We start from the raw sequence: 14,150 nt of genomic DNA on the forward strand, positions 1-14,150 counted from the left end.
TTCTGAGGTCCAACTAAGAGGACAAATAATAGTCTATGTGGGGTTCAGTCTCATTTTTGTTGGTTTGTCTGTTACAGCATCTCGGGAGTGGATGTTCATAAAACTCGGTATTTAAGTCTAAGGCTAAGTAGGATCTCAGCTATAATTAGTTTGAAAAATTCAGCAGGAGGGGTTTCAGTGGGTGGGGGTCTTAAACATAAAACTCTATATATATCATTTATAATTCGTTTTACTGCATCATAACCTATGCCCTTACTCAAGACTTATTTACAAACTATTTTGTTCCATACCTTTTACTGTACTGATAAAGAGAAAGAGAAACAGGTATCAATGCCGGTTATGAGAAAGTTTATGTCCTAGAGCTGATAGTTAACACTAGGGAATGTTCTTATGGAAATCATCCTGACAATATTTAAAGCATTTGTACATCTTTTTATAGTCTACTTTTGAATATAAACTTGATACTTTGTTGTTGTTTTTTAATACCAGAGGGAAGAGATCAAATCAAGAGCAGCAATAATGCAAACAAAAACATTTTAAATAGAACTGTGAAGAGTCACAGAGAGAGCCAGGAAGAGAGTACCATACGTCATGACAAGCCGCTGACAGCCACATGTCCATCTACAAGCTTCAGAATCTCAGGAACAACTTGAGGATTCAACAATGTAATCATGCACAACCGAGCAAGTGGCTGCGCAATTTGGGTCACATAGCTATCAACTTGCTTTCAGGAGATAGTGGGTTTTGAACCCCACAGTCGGCAATCCTGAAGATGATTGTCTGTGTTTTCCCATTTTGACACAAGGCAAATGCTGGGGCTGAATATTAATTAAGGACATGGTCACTTCCTTCCCACTCCTAGCCCCACTGTCGCCATAAGACCTATCTTTGTCGGTGCGACATAAAACAAATTGTGAAACAAATAATAATAATGCACAACAGGAAAGCTATTATAGAACAGGAGAAGACCAAACAACACAATGGACACAATTTCATTATTTTTCAGATACAGTAAAACATTGATAATATGCACTCGCTTAAATATACTACCCTGTATAATACACGTTTTACCTCAGGTCCCTGCACATCTCAAATATAAAGTCTTTAAAATTTACTCTGTTTATCACACTTGAATCCTACATATTGTGCTTCATTTTCACAATGCTAGGAAAAAGAGTCAACCAAGACAATTAAATCAACACGCATGAACAGGGAATATAGTAAACACTTGCACTGGAGAGAAGATTATGTTACTCTATGAAGTTAGAGGAATTATCTGATTCTATGCTGCAAGAATAAAAATATATAAAGAAACAGCAAATACTAGCACCATTACCTAGCCTTCCAACTGCTATAAGAACTGTCACCTCTGGTATAACAGGTTTGTGACAAGCAACGACATTCTGATTGACAGTTTTGCCTTTTCACCAACAGTCCTGGATATGTGGTCAACTCCATTCCAGTCAGATTTTTTAACCTGGGTCATTATGCTGTGTATTACATAACTCTAGCACGCTATTCTAAACTCTTGAACCAAATATGAGGGGATGTATTCACAAGGATATACAGTACAAAGCTTTAAAATGAAAACTGGAATGGAAGTGCTGTGATAAATAATGCTACTTATGACAGGTCAAATTAATTAACAGTGGAAGTTAAAAACAATCACATCACTAATCTAATAAATAAATTTTTTGAACTTAAATCAGGATCATGAAATTATATAAAATTTTAATTCACATTTACTTATTGACAGTCACTTATACCAGTCAACTGTCTCTCATAAAAAAATGATGAGACATGCACATATCTCAACAATGGTTAGCCGACCGAATATTTAAGGTAGATTAAGGTTGCCCATGAAACAATTACATTCCACACTGTTATGATTGTAAAATATTTATCTGACTTTAAAAAAAATGGACTGTGGGAAAAGAAGAAGTACCATATTATATTATGATTGTAAAATATTTATCTGACTTTGAAAAATTGACTGTGTGTAATATTTAAAAAGAAGGTTTTTTTTTCCATGTGTGAAGTGAAAAATGCCTTTTTTTTGTATGTGTGTTTTAGGGGGAAAATGTGAAGATTTTTAGGGTTGTTAGTTTTCAGCGATTTTATTATGTGTAGATAACTTTTTACGTAAAAATATGGTTTGTATACTTTCGAGGCTCGGTGTAGTTGGAGATGCCAGGTCTAGTAGGATGCTTCGAGGAATTTCCGGTTGCATCAGAAGAGAAATTTCTCAAAGCTACGCTCGGTATTTGATCAGCAGTTTTATCTGGGCCAATATTGGCCTAAATAAAATCATTTCCTAATGGCGAATGTAAGAAATGCGGGTGCGCTCATTGGTTGTTTCGCAGTTTTACCATTTCCGGCTGCTGGCCACTTGGCCAGCGCCAAGCTTGTTCCCTCTGTTTTGTAGTTTTGACCGGCGATGGGAGAAGTTGTCTCCCCCATCTGAGAGGTCCCTCGACCCTCCAAGGTAAGCAATATCTCGTTCTTGTTTCTGATCTTTAATTTTCAAATGTTGTTTTAATTTAATTTTCTTTACCTCCAGAGTTTGCCCAGAATTTCTCCCATTCGCCAAATTTAATTTCATATGACTTAGCCCGCATGGCTAGTCATATTCATTTTGTTTTAAAGGCACTTCCCTTTTCCTTTTTGGTTTTGTAAATTCTGTTTTATATGTAAAATTTCATTTCCCTTTCCTTTAGTTGTAATTGTATAAATGCGTAAATTTTAATTTTCCCCAGGGTCTGCCTCTCATAGTACAGTTTCTTCTTAACATATTCTTGTTCAGGACAAGCTCCTTCTTTTGAAGTGTTGCTTCCTGAATGGCCTCTGTGTTAAGATGTTAATTAATTTCACCTTTTCCTTCTGTCATTGTCTTAACATGTAGGCATGATTTGTGAACATGTGTTACTTTTCTTAAATGTATTGGGATACACTATTTCTAAATTTTTGTACGTTTTTAAACTCACCACCATGAAGCTTGTATGAATTTGCTGTGTTAACCTAGCATCATTGATGGTTCCGATTGTAATGTTATTTGTTATTATTATTATTTCAGTAACTTGTTATACGTAAACTGAATCACCGCTAATTTCATTTCACCAGCAATGCCAATAACTTCTCACCACCCAGGTAGGGTCCCAACCACTTCCCACCTTCGTTCCTTTAGTTGTCATGTTGCCTAAACTGATAATTACATTCTGCTGTTTTTCTGCATTAATCATGCGTATGTGTTCGAGGTTATTTGATCTGGTCTGAAAATCATTATTATTTTCCTTGTAATGTTTATTATTATGTTTTAAATTTGGTGTATGCCCTTGCCAAAAGGTACCAAATAGAGTTACACACACAATCAGTTAATAAGTGAACCATAACAAACTGTTACACAGAGGTGCATGGGCAGAAAATTTTCTTTTTAGTTAAATCAGTGAACCTTCCACAAGCTACTTTATAACAGTATATCTAAAACATTTTTTTTCTGCCACTGTAAGATATAGTAAACTACTAACAAAATGCTTAACAATGTTATGAAAACATTTAAACTCAAATAAAATAAATATTGGTGATTAGTTCATATTTCTCATCAATACATCATGATTTAATAAACCATATAGATGATTCTATAGTAATAATATGGAACTTTTTTTTTCTAGTGGCTTTACGCCGCACCGACACGGATAGGTCTTATGGCGATGACGGGACAGGAAAGACCTAGGAGTGGGAAGGAAGCAGCCGTGGTCTTAATTAAGGTACAGCCCCAGCATTTGCCTGGTGTGAAAATGGGAAACCAAATATGGAACCTTTTAATGCAAAAGAAAAAGAAAAAAAAATTGGGGGGGGGGGGGTCACTTCTTGACAGAGTTGCTGATTCACCCAGACTGATTTACAAGAATTTATAAATATCTCTGCAATGACTGCTAATCGTCAATTCAGTGAGAAGGTACTTTTTTAAAATTATACTTGTTTTGAAGTATTCTGCTGTGTATAAAGAATAAATGATATATTTATAAGGTCAATGAAAATGGTAATGATAATACTAAGGAAAATAAAGCTCAAAATTGAAAATGACCTAAAAAATACTTATATATCAGTTATAACTGAGTACCGGTACTGAACAAAAGGTGACAATGAAGGCCGAAAATGGAGTGGCTAGCAAAAACACCAGTGAGCAACAATAATTGCGGCAAAGTGGTGGCCATCAGAGAGCAAAGCAGCACAGGTGAAATGTGTAGATTTGCAATAAGAAAGATCCTAAAAGAAGCTGATTAACAATGGACCAGGTGCCCAGAATGACCTGGAAGTGGGAACTATTACAATTTTTTGTGGGCCTATATAAAGTGTGCAGCTGGTGCACACCAGTCCATCTTGAGTGTGTAAATCGTGAGTGAGAGTAAGAAGTTATGAGACGGTCATGAGTCTGTGAAGAGTCATTCATTAGGACTGAGTCCATCAGTTGGGTATGCAGTGTTCAACAAGAATTCCTAGTTGTGAACTGTTCTGGAATGGTATGTGACATGATCATGTGTGTGTGTGTGCACACATGAGAGAGAGAGAGTGTAAGACTCAAACACGAGTGAACTTGCAATTAATTGTAAATAGTAGTCCAATAAATGTAGTGGCCAGTAAAACACTCTACTTCTCTGTGTAGTAACTCACTTTTAAGGACCCTGATAACCATCAACAAAATTCATTGAGATCACTATCAAAAGTTTAAAATGCTTGATTCTCAAACAGAAGGTAACAGATATGAATAAATAAGACTCCATGAATTAGAAGATTACAGAACTGCAAACAATAATGTTTAAGATATAAGCTCATCGAATGTAACAGTTGTGGAAAATGTGATAAAACCATAATTTTCCAGAAAGGAAGGTGTTTTCCCCACTGCACTGGTATTCATATACAGCAGAGTTTTCCTACCATTTTCAAGCAAGGACGAATAAAACATCAGAAATAATTCTATGGACCATTAACTTAAACAGTAAAGACGTAGATGGGATGGTTCAGGAACAGGAAGAGGCTGTTGATGCTGATGAAATGGGTGACCCAATTTTGAGGTCTGAATTCAACAGAGCTTTAAGAGACCTAAATAGGAACAAGGCACCTGGAATTGATGACATTCCCTCTGAATTACTAACTGCCTCAGGAGAAACCAGTATCGCTAAGTTATTCCATTTAGTGTGGAAGATGTATGAAACAGGAGAAGTACCATCTAATTTTCAGCAGACCGGGCGAGTTGGCCGTGCGCGTAGAGGCGCGCAGCTGTGAGCTTGCATCCGGGAGATAGTAGGTTCGAATCCCACTATCGGCAGCCCTGAAAATGGTTTTCCGTGGTTTCCCATTTTCACACCAGGCAAATGCTGGGGCTGTACCTTAATTAAGGCCACGGCCGCTTCCTTCCAACTCCTAGGCATTTCCTATCCCATCGTCGCCATAAGACCTATCTGTGTCGGCGCAACGTAAAGCCCCTAGCAAAAAAAAAATTTTCAGCAGAATGTTCTTTATAGCTATTCCCAAGAAAGCTGGTGCTGACAAGTCTAAAACCTACCACACCATTAGTTTAGTATCTCATGCCTGCAAAATTTTATTACATAATATTTACAGAAGAATGGAAAGACAAGTTGAAACTGAGTTGGGAGAAGATCAATTTGGCTTCAGAAGAAATTTAGGAAAACACGTGAAGCAATCTTGACTTTATGCCTGATCTTAGAGGATTGAATTAAGAAGGACAAGCCCACATACATGGTGTTCATAGATCTAGAAAAAGCATTCAACAATGTTGATTGGACCAAGCTAGTTGAGATTCTGAAGGTGATTGGGATCAGATACTGAGAACGAAGAATTATCTAGAATCTGTATAAAAATCAGTCTGCAGTGTTAAGAATCAAGGGCTTTGAGAAAGAAGCAGCAATCCAAAAAGGAGTGAGGCAAGGCTGTAGAGTTTGTCCCCCCTTCTTTTCAATGTCTATATAGTAAAGGAAAACAAAGAGGAATTTGGGAAGTGAATCACAATGCAAGGAGAGGAAATCAAAACCGTAAGATTTGCTGATGATATTGTTATTTTATCTGAGACTGCAGAAGATTTGGAGACATTGCTGAATGGTATGGATGGAGTCTTGGGTAAGGAGTACAAGATGAAAATAAATAAGTCCAAAACAAAAGTAATGTAGTGCAGTCGAACAAAAGCAGGTGATGCAGGTAATACTAGATTAGGAAATGAAGTCTTAAAATAAGTAAATGAATATTGTTACTTGGGTAGTAAAATAACTAATGATGGCAGAAGTAAGGAGGACATAAAATGCAGAATAGCATAAGCAAGGAAGAGTTTTCTTAAGAAAAGAAATTTTCTCACTTCGATCATTGATACAGGAATAAGAAAGATGTTTCTGAAGAATTTCGTCTGGAGCGTGGCATTGTATGGAAGTGAAACATGGATGATATCTAGCTCAGAAAGGAAGACAACTGAAGCATATGAAATGTGATGTTAGAGAAGAATGCCAAAGGTGAGATGGATAAATCGAATCATGAACGAAGAGATACCGAATCAAATTGGTGAGAGAAGATTGATTTGGCTAAATTTGATGAGAAGAAGAGTTAGGATGATAGGACACATCTTAAGACACCAAGACTTCAACATTTGGTTTATGAGGGAAGTGTAGGTGGTAAGAATGGTAGGGGCAGACCAAGGTATGAATATGACAAGCAGATTAGAGTAGATGTAGGATGCAGTTGTTCGGGTTCGTAGAAATGATAGGATAGGCTGGCATGGAGAGCTGCATCAAACAAGTCTATGTACTGATGACTCAAACAAACAAACAAACAAACAAACAAACAAACAAACAAACAAACAAACAAACAAACAAACAAATGAACAAACAAACAAACAAACAAACAATCAAACAAACAACTGAAGTAGATCTACTTTTTTACCTATGTATTATTAATATTTGGGAGATATTGTATCATGCCATATAAAAGCATGTTTTGATATCCTACAGAAACACAGTTATGACATTATAAGAAGTGAATTATACATCGAACAAACTCTTAATATATTAACTGAATGAAATATAATATTATGAACATATAAAGGGAGAGAGGAATCTACAGAAAAAAAGAATGTTAGAAAGAATAATGATAATAATAATATATTATTACTCACTGTTAATCAGATGGCTGAGCTTGTCATGCCTAGCAGAGTTTCTGGATATCTGGCTCAATATTAGTCAAATTCACTCAAAGGTCAGGAGTGAAGAAAGTTCTTTTTACAAAGCTAGGTAGTTGAAAACTGCATGGTGATATTCAATTCTTCTTCATATAATTCAGAATATTCACTTTTCACTAAAGGTGGGATCCAGAATCAAGGCAAACCAAGAGCATGGAATTGAATTTTAAGCTAACCATCACTTGGAAGTTCAATTAACTGTTCTTTCTTCAAGAAAAAAAGGAACAGTAAGTCTGAAATGGGTCACAAACCCACATAAATTTTTCATAAAAGTTATTTCGAAAGTACATATTGAATTTTTGTTTTACAGTTTTGAGGTGCTTACAAATTCTTTCAAGAAACCCAGAATCAACATAAATTTCATTTTCCAAATTTCCTGTCTTTCATGCAACTAACCCATAACACCAGTTTTTTTCTCGAATACCTTCATTTTGTCACAGGTATCAAGAACAGTTAAAGATTTTCCCTTGAAGAGAGATGTTTAGTTCACTTCATTTCGAAAAAGAATCAGAAAGGTATGATAATGTTAGAAGCTTCTTCACTAATGACTGATGCAAATCAGAATGATGTTCACTTATAAACAATAAAACTTTGTGCCTTAAATGAAATAACGTTATTAATACTTTGTATATCTGGAAATACCTAAAAGAGCTGGGAGTTCATGACAGTCTTATTGCAAAAGTGAAGATGCTGTACGATAAAACCAGAAGTTACGTGCAATTGGGTTGCGGGCTGTCCAAATGGTTTGAAACGAAGAGAGGAGTACAGCAAGGCAGCGCTTTGTCACCCCTCATATTTATCACTGTGATGGATGCCAAAATAAAGGCTCAAAAATGGAAAGAGCAGCAGGACTTGCAAGCTTTCATTTTTACAGATGACATGGTGATCTGGGGGTGAAACCGAAAACGATGTGGAGAAAGGATGCAGAAATAGAGTCAAGAGTTTAATAGATGTGATTTAAATAACAACAAGACTAAGACAGTGGTGATGAAGTTACAGAGGGGAGATGACAAACCACAAATCAGAATAAATGACACCAAACTGGACAGTGTTCCAATGTTTAAGTACTTGGGTAGTATAGTATCAAAAGACAATCTTGCAAAGTATGAGGTGGACAGTCGAATTAGCAAGACAACTCAATTTTACCACCAAGTAAGACAACTGCTGTGGGATAAACAAGTACCATTAAAAGCAAAGTTGACATGATATAAATCATATTATACACGCATCATCATGTATAGCTTGGAAACAGCCATGTTAACGAGAAAAGACAACTCAAAACTTCAAGCTGCAGAAATGAAGTTCTTACGCAACATGATACAGAAGATCAGGAAGCACAAGTTCAGGAATGAAAAAGTGCGAGAGGAGGTGGGAATAGGTGACTTCCTACTACAAAGGATTCAGAAAGCAAGACTGAAGTGGTTTGGCCATGTAAGAAGGATGAGTGCAAGCAGGACTGCAAGAAGAGAATATGAAAGAGAAGTAAAAGGAAAAAGACCAGTGGGCAGAGGAAATTGGACAGATCTGGTGAAGAAAGATGTTGAGGAGAGAGGACAAGACTGGGAGAAGATTATGAGAGAACAGTGGTTCACGGACAGACAAAGACAGACACCACACCCGGGTAACTGGAGATGGTCAACGATGATGATGATGAATAGTTTGCCCCTGGAAAGCCAGCAAATTTCAATATGAAACACAAGTTGTGTTTGGTTGTACCTTAAATATTTAACTAGATTTACAGCACTCTTGAGCATAGGTTTAAAATTCTGGTGGCATTCCTTTGAGGCCAATGCTTTCCTCTGAATGAAAAACAATGCACCCAATTAATATCCAGAGCTGCTTCCTCAAACTTAGAAATAACCCCACTATATCTGCCTGTAAGGGTGTGAGCTCCATCTGTACTGGAGTCCACATATTTTCCCCACCCCTTTGTATCTGATGTAACTACAAGGGAGTGAAATATTTCTTCTCATGTTCAGGTTGACAAAATCCTCCAAAACAAAATAGTCATGTATGTTGTCACCGTGTGCAAATCTAACATTAATGACCATTAAATAATTGATTGTTTTCCATATTGTGTGATGAAATTGTAGGGGCTGCCTGGCCAAGGTGGTAAAGACATGCTCGGTTCACCCGGAAGGACAGGAGTTGTGAAATTTAAGAAACGAGATTTCCACTTCCAGAAATGCACATGGCCCTGAGGTTCACTCAGCCAACACCAAAAATGAGTACCAGGTTAATTCCTGGTAGCAAAGGCAGCCGGGGATAGAGCTAAACACTCTACCCCACCAAGTGCTGAGGTTGCGTATGGTGGAAACCTTTACCTTCCACCCCTACAGAGGCTTTCATGGCCTGTACGGAGATGACTTTGCTTTTTGCAGTGAAATGGTCAGTGGATACACATAACTTGTGTTACATTTTGAAATTTGCTGGCTTTCCAGAAGCAAAGAATTAGTAAGTTTATTTCAATTATGGCACAAAGTTTTATTGTCTGTAAGTGAACATAATTCTGATTTTGCATCATTCATAGTTTTGTCTATTGTAATGCATAATAAGGAATCTTCTTAACTCTTTCGATTAACAGAGATTCCATGTTACCTGTCATATCGTTAACTTTGTATCCAACGGTACCATTTTAAAAAGGAATAAAATCAATATTTGTTGCCAAACATAGTTTTCACCACATTTTTGTTCTTGGAAGTACATATTCTCTGATAGAATGAGATTTCCCTGTTTTGGCTATGTGCAAACTTAAGAGGTAGGATGATTCCAGTGCCTTGCTAGTTATGAAACCCATGGCTAAAACTTTATCTTGCCCATAATTTAGTGTTCCTAAGTGTCACTGGAAGAATTTTGTAGATTTATTTTTTACATTATAATACTCTGTTTCTAAATGTCAACACCATTTTGCAGGTTTCATGCAGTCGTTTGAAAACACTTCCATAACACAGAACACACTGGTTTTCGTTCGCTTTCATCACCTCACCAAGCAAATCCTAATTAAAAATTTTGTTTTTTGCCATTTGCTTTACGTTGCACTGACACAGATAGGTCTTATGACGACAATGGGACAGGAAAGGCCTACAAATGGGAAGGAAGCGGCCGTGGCCTTAGTTAAGGTACAGCTCCAGCATTTGCCTGGTGTGAAAATGGGAAACCTCGAAAATCATCTTTTTAGGGCTGCCGACACTGGAATTTGAACCCGCTATCTCCCGGATGCGAGCTCACAGCTACGCGCCCCTAACCGCACGACCAAATCCTAATTCATTGCAAATACAAACTGTCATATATCGTACTGTATTTCTTCTTTGAACTGTTTGCTTCAACTTTAACCATCTCATGTATGAGGACCTCATATGAGGTCAGTGGAGTTAATAAGAGACCTATCACCTCTGGTGACAACCTCAAAGACATTACAGACCTACGGTCTTGCAAGTACACTTGCACTTTGCAAAATGTACCCACGGCCAGTAGGCAGTAATGATCGATCTTTGAATTTTGAAAGCTTACAATAATATTCACTAAAAATCATTCATAAATTCCATTATGGTAAACCAAATCACATACAAGTGTTAAGATATTAGCTCCAGTTAAGAATTATTGGTAAATCTAAGACACTGAATGCAAGCTGAACTTTGAAGCTTGAAATTTTTGTCACTTGTTTCACAGTTAGATTTAGCATCACCCATGTAATTTGTTTATATCCAGGGCTACGTTCCTCAATCTCAGAAACAAACCCACTGTACCTGCCAGTAAGGGCATGAGCTTCATCATATATCCCACTGTATTTTTTCTTTGAGGAATGCAGTTTCATGCATTATTTATTACATTTTCCACCTATTCAACTTTACAGTCAAACACATATGTAAGTGTTTTGGTTTAAAAAAAATGAATAGATGGTAAAACAGCCTTATATCCAAAGGTACTCCTTCCACCCTGTCAATATCCACGGGTACCAACCACCATTTATTTTCTATGGGCCCTCCCCATCCAATAACCAAAGGCTTCAGGAGTATTCCTGGTGTCAACCTCAAAGACATAACAGACCTATGGTCTTGCAAGTATACTTGCAGTTTGCAATACGTACTCATGGCCAGTATGCAATAATAATTGATCTTTAATGTTAAAAGCTTAGAATAATATTCAATAAAAAACCATTTATATATTCTATTATGGTAAACCACATCATATACGAGTGTTAAGGTATTAGCTCCAGTTAAGTATTGTTAGTAAATCTAAGACAATGAATGCAAGTTGAACATTGAAGCTCGAAATTTTCATCACACATTTCACAGTTAGAATTAGTATCACTGGTATCACTTGCTTATGTCCAGAGCTACTTCCTCAACCTTAGAATGAACCCCACTATACCTGCCTGTAAGGGAATGAGCTACATCATGTATAAATCATACATCCTACTGTATTTCTTCTTTCAAGCATGCACTTTTATGCATTAATTTATGCATTTTCCCTGTCACCTATTCAACTTTATAGTCAACCTTGCACATAAATCAGTGATGCTTTGGTTAAATGTTTGTAAAATATATATTTATATATTCATACATAAAAGATGGCAAAACAGCCCTACATCCAAAGGTACTCCTTCCACTCCGTCAACATCCACACTTATCAATAACTTTCCCATCCAGTTACCACAGGCTTCAGGAGTACTTCTGGCACTTATTCAGCATTACAACACACTTTTCTCGATAGCTGCAGTCGCTTAAGTGTGGCCACTATCCAGTATTGGGGAGATACTGGGTTTGAACCACACTGTCGGCAGCCCTGAAGATGGTTTTCCATGGTTTCCCATTTTCACACCAGGGTGTACCTTAATTAAGGCCACGGACACTTCCTTCCCACTTCTAGCCTTTTCTTGTCCCATCGTCACCATACGACCTGTCTGTGTCGGTGCGACTTAAAGCAACTTGTAAACAAAAAAAAAAAAAAAGAAACCACTTTTCACAGTTAGAATTAGTATCACCTGCATCGCTTGCTTTTCTTTTCCATCATTACAAGAGTTTTGAAAAATATAACATTAAAACTGGAGTTAGCTCACAACACACTTTGTCCCACTATAACTTACCACTTCTTAAGATCAAATGAGCTTTGATTGAGGGTGCAAAACCATCAGCTTGTTGAAATATGGAGAACACATGTTTACTTGAAACAGCAAGGAAGCAATAAAATCATAATGTATTGTTGTTTACTTCACCGTTCTTGTTACCAACCCTACCAATTGTTATCCGCACGTATCACAGTCCCTTAAGACCTACACCTACAACCATTCTCATAAAATGGTCATTATCCTTAAAGAAATGCCACTTTCTTAGATGGCGACTGGAAATGTGATGTATTTAGTGAATAAACTACTATAATAACAATGCAGTTATAACCTCATATCCTGAAAATAAGAGATTTTTGTCTGTTTATTGAAATATTCATGGCTTTTAGAAATTTTGATTTACAGCTGATAGCCTTATACAGCACAAGTACAGTATCCATTTTATGCAAACATTATTTTGCAAATTAGTAAATTATTTTTAAAAATATATTTTCTTCTTCTTCCTTGCCAAATGTATAGGCGTCAGGACAATGGGAGGGATCTGTCTCGGTTTTATGGCCGGTTGTCCTTCCCGATGTCAATCCTATCTGGTGGGACATATTCGCTATTGTGTGTTTTTGAGATGGTAGGTAGTGTGGTGTGTTGTAGGTAGATGAACAGAAGTAATTTAAGATGAGAGTAAACATCTAGTCCCTGATCTGGAAGAACTAACCATATGCAGTTAAATTACTGGCATGGCCAGGAACTGAAGCCAGGACCCACTGAACCGATACAAATGGCACCAAATTTGAGATAATTTTGAAAGTATATCTGCAAGTGAATTACTGAAAAAATTTAATTATTTTATTTTCATACCACACAAGGAGCACACGAACACCATGATGTTAGTTTCCTTATTTATTTAGTTCTAATTGTTTTAGTGTTGATTAGACTTGCTTGTAATGGTTTCCTGAGTTATGAATGTTACTGACCTCCAGTATATTCCAGAAGAATTTTGAATATTACTCACATAAATTTGTTTTTATTTGTCACTTATCTCCATAATACTGTATTAATTTAATTTAAAAAATGAATTATAAATATGATGTGTAAATTATCACACACTGTCATTCTATCAAAATGATACTGAATCATCATAGTAGAATGTTCTTAAAGGTTCCAAAATTAATTAGTTTTGAAAATACCTTACAACTACTTTGCATAGAGTAATTAATATGTATACCAGTTAAAACTGAAATGTAGGTGTGTAAAATGTGTTATGATTGTAAAATATCACACACACTTCTTTAATGAAAGATATGTAATGATTAAGACTACAAAATTAATCATTAAAATATTAGCATATCTTCTAAACTTAGTTCTGTTTCACTCGGAATGTTCTGGAATATATTTTCAACACTTTTCTCTGATTAATCGTAGTTCACAAGATTTTCTCGTTGTAATCTGTGGTGGGATGGAGAACTGGAACTAAGCATTGTGTGTTGCAAGGAGTAATTATTGAGTTTGGAAATGTAAATTGCTATTTACCCTTTATTTGAAAATCATTGATGATAGTGTTTCTTAATATGTGTACCAGTTTATCTTTGGACAGTATGAACATTGCAAGATGCAAGAAGTATTTTGAAGTGATGGTTGTATTCAAATTTTATGTAACTTGAAGATGTAAGAAGTATTCTTAAGTGATTGTTAAATTTTATGTAACTTGACCAAATGTTAATTTGATGTTTGTAATGTGATTGAAGGATTTAAAAGGTAACTTAATTTTGAGGCATCCTATACCACACGTGCGGTTATCGCAGTTGAAATAGGTGTCGCAATAGGAATTTTAGAGAAATTGCTAACTAT

The 14,150-nt window shown here is 36.3% G+C and overlaps 1 protein-coding gene across 1 annotated transcript in view; it reads right to left on the bottom strand.

Annotated features, from left to right (window-relative positions):
• LOC136877768 (golgin subfamily A member 6-like protein 6) overlaps positions 1–14,150 on the bottom strand; it is a 229,152-nt gene that overhangs the window by 94,060 nt on the left and 120,942 nt on the right. The window lies entirely within an intron of this gene.

The sequence above is a fragment of the Anabrus simplex genome, chromosome 7 (assembly GCF_040414725.1).
Source record: "Anabrus simplex isolate iqAnaSimp1 chromosome 7, ASM4041472v1, whole genome shotgun sequence".
Classification (NCBI taxonomy): Eukaryota; Metazoa; Arthropoda; class Insecta; order Orthoptera; family Tettigoniidae; genus Anabrus; species Anabrus simplex.